Source organism: Rhipicephalus microplus, chromosome X (assembly GCF_043290135.1).
Source record: "Rhipicephalus microplus isolate Deutch F79 chromosome X, USDA_Rmic, whole genome shotgun sequence".
NCBI lineage: Eukaryota > Metazoa > Arthropoda > Arachnida > Ixodida > Ixodidae > Rhipicephalus > Rhipicephalus microplus.
The window spans coordinates 285,851,293-285,854,235 of NC_134710.1; the positions used below are offsets into that span (position 1 = coordinate 285,851,293).

The 2,943-nt window shown below is 50.6% G+C and overlaps 1 non-coding gene across 1 annotated transcript; it reads left to right on the top strand.

Annotated features, from left to right (window-relative positions):
* The first annotated feature begins 431 nt into the window (after positions 1-431).
* On the top strand, positions 432-505 carry TRNAI-AAU (transfer RNA isoleucine (anticodon AAU)). Its single transcript has one exon. It is a non-coding gene; the product is annotated as a tRNA-Ile (tRNA).
* The last annotated feature ends 2,438 nt before the right edge of the window (positions 506-2,943 follow it).

A 2,943-nucleotide genomic window follows, 5' to 3' on the forward strand; every position in this document is an offset into this window, starting at 1 on the left:
TTTTTTTCCGTGACGCGCACTTTTCGAAGGCGCGCACTTTGAACGCGCACCACACATCACATATGCAAGAAATAGAGACGAGCTCAAACACTGCGTTTGTGGAAGGGACATTTTAGCCCTTATTCTCTCCACGGAAACAAATATTAATAGAGAATATCAGTTACCTTTTTTAAGAGTCTTGATTTACCCCATACGTATAGCTTTTTTTTAAGTCAACGTTAACTAACTTTGCAAGATTCGCATCTTCCAAAACTCTCCGAAGAGTGTGCAATGATTCTCACCAGAGAGTTAGCTTGCGCCTTTAAAAATATGTATTTGAGCTGCGAGTCTCCACTATTAAAAAGAGTAGCAGGTAACCTTCTTTTTTGTGGAGTGCTGACACGGTAACATAGTCGTTATTGCTAAGTCAGTGGGGAGATTGCGGAAGGCGTGGCTTGCTAGCTCTGTCGGTTAGAGCGTCGTGCTAATAACGCGAAGGTCGTAGGTTCGATCCCTACGCAGGTCAGTTCTTTTTTGTTCGTTGACGATTGCACTGACCCATGGTAGATAGATATATAAAATTTACCGTCCCGAAACCACCGCATAATTATGAGTGACGCCGTAGATACGGGCTCCGATACTTTCTACTATCTGGGGTTATTTAAAGTGTACCAAAACTTCAGCGCACTGGCCAACAGCATTTTCGCCTTCATTTAAAACGCGGCCGCTGCAGCCGCGATTCAATCCTTGGATCTGCAGGTCAGCAGCCAAGTACCTTATAGCCTAGATCGGTCGGAACGCGAGAGCTATAAAGAAATGGGGCAAGAGCTTTGAGGGCATCGAGCAGATCTCGAGAATTCTCACGAAATGCACCAAAGTCATCCAACAACAACTTGCGCAAACGATTCAGCTCCAAATCAAGCAAGCGCTATGGAGGGCCCTGAGCCCCGAGAAGCTGCAGCCACTAATTGGTGAAGCAGTGCATCAATATTGCCAAACACAAAAGGCTCTCCCTCCTATTGGACAGCAACAATGACATCAAGATCTGGCACTGGAACGCCAACTGGTTCCGGTGCCGAAAAGCAATCCTACAACAGTACTTGAGATCGCTGGAACTGACGGCTCGCCCGGACGTGATAGCGGTCCAAGAAACCCACACCGAAGACACGCCGACGCTGCCAGAGTATCGGACACACGCCTGCCCCCCCCCCCCGCCCGCTCGCACATGCGGGAAGGGTGCGGCGCAGGGCGTGTGCACGTTCATCCGGAAAAGCATCGCCTACGTGAAACACCAACAGTTCCTGGGCAGCAGGGACACTGCCATCGAGCTGTGCGTCACCGAGCTAGCGATTAGCGCAAAGGACGAGGAACCCGAGGTGGAATAAAGAAGAGGACATCGACCACCGTCTTCATCTATAGCAATCCTAGACATGGAAAGCAGAAATTCAAGACTCTCTTCCATAAGATCAAGAGTGCCACATCACACGCACGGAAAGACCTGGCCAAGAGAGGAGACGCTGCCGTGGCAATATGCGGCGATTTCAACGCCCAACATCAAGAGCTTGGCTACACGACCACCTTGTCCAAGGGAAGGGACCTTCTCGAAGATGCCGGCTGTCACAAAACGAGCGCTCAAAAAAAGTCGCGCCGCCAAATTCTCGCGACGAAGCGCAGGAGAGACGCCTCAAGGTCAATGATAAAAAAAAGAAAACAAACATCCAAAGACTCCCCGGGCACGCGTCTCTTTCCCTCGGAAGCGTAGGTTCGCCGACGAACCTCCTCACATCGGCGGCCGAGCAAGGCCTGGAAAATTCTCGATGGAAAGGGGCGTGGTGATGCAGGGTTGCGTCATCTGTCACGGAGGGCCCTCGTACCGTCTCGCGCTTTCCCCAGCCTTCGCTGCGTATCGCGCCGACGAAATGATGAGAACTTTCTGGAATCTCGCGCGGAAGGTATTTAACCGAGCAGCAGAGATGGGAGATCAGGAGAAGAAGGAAGTTAGCGCCAGTATGCGTGGGGTTATTTCTCCGCGTCTGTCGGTGAAGGTTTTGTTTTTAGTGACAAAGCAGGAGAAGAAGAAAGTATGCGCCAGAGTGTGTAGGGTGTTTCGCCTTGTGGGCGAAGCACTGTCTTCTGTGACAAAGGAGGAGAAGAAGATTTCCACCTGAGGGGTGAAGACTCGAGCTACAGGCAAGAGTGTGTGTCTACCGCTATCGAGCGAAGACGCGTGGCAACAGCTGCGTGTGTGAAGCCGACGTGTTACCGGCGAAGAAGTTTGGAGCCTGGAGAGCGGCCAATTGAAGACGCGAGGTTTCCTGGAAGAGAAACTTCGGGGCAGCGGAACAACAACGCTGGACTTTGAGTGAGTGATTCTCGGAACAGTATCATCCAGACTTTTGTTCCAAAATCTTTGGACTTAATAAGTTTCCTAACTCTTTAGTCTTTCAGTGTCTTGGTTGTTCGATGCATGCGACTGCATTGTAGTGCGTATTGATGTCTGTGTCCGTTGTTTCGAGTGTGGCTGATTGTACTGTGTAGAACATTGTTGCATTGTTGTTGAGTGTGCATACTTGTGTATTGTTTTGATCTGCGATAATTGAGAATATAATTTTGTTTTGTTTATCAACTCTCGGCTCTGACTTGTTCTGTGGGCGACAGCCGGCGTCCGCTGGCGCGCCAAATAGGACCACTTCTAAATTGTCCGCACTTTCGTGGTGCGGTTCGGGGGGCCGATAATTTGGCCCTTGGAATTAGCCCGGCGATCGCCTCCCAATATTACGGGACCCGTGACACCGGCGAAGCCGAGTTCACGTTACTGACCAATCCAGCCCACCCATCAAGGATTGGAACATCGGCTGCCCAGGATAAAAATCCGGACCTCACTCTTGCGATGCTGCCCGAAGGGTGCACCGCGAAGTGGAGAAATATGGGAATAAACCTGGGCAGCGATCACTTCATAATCGA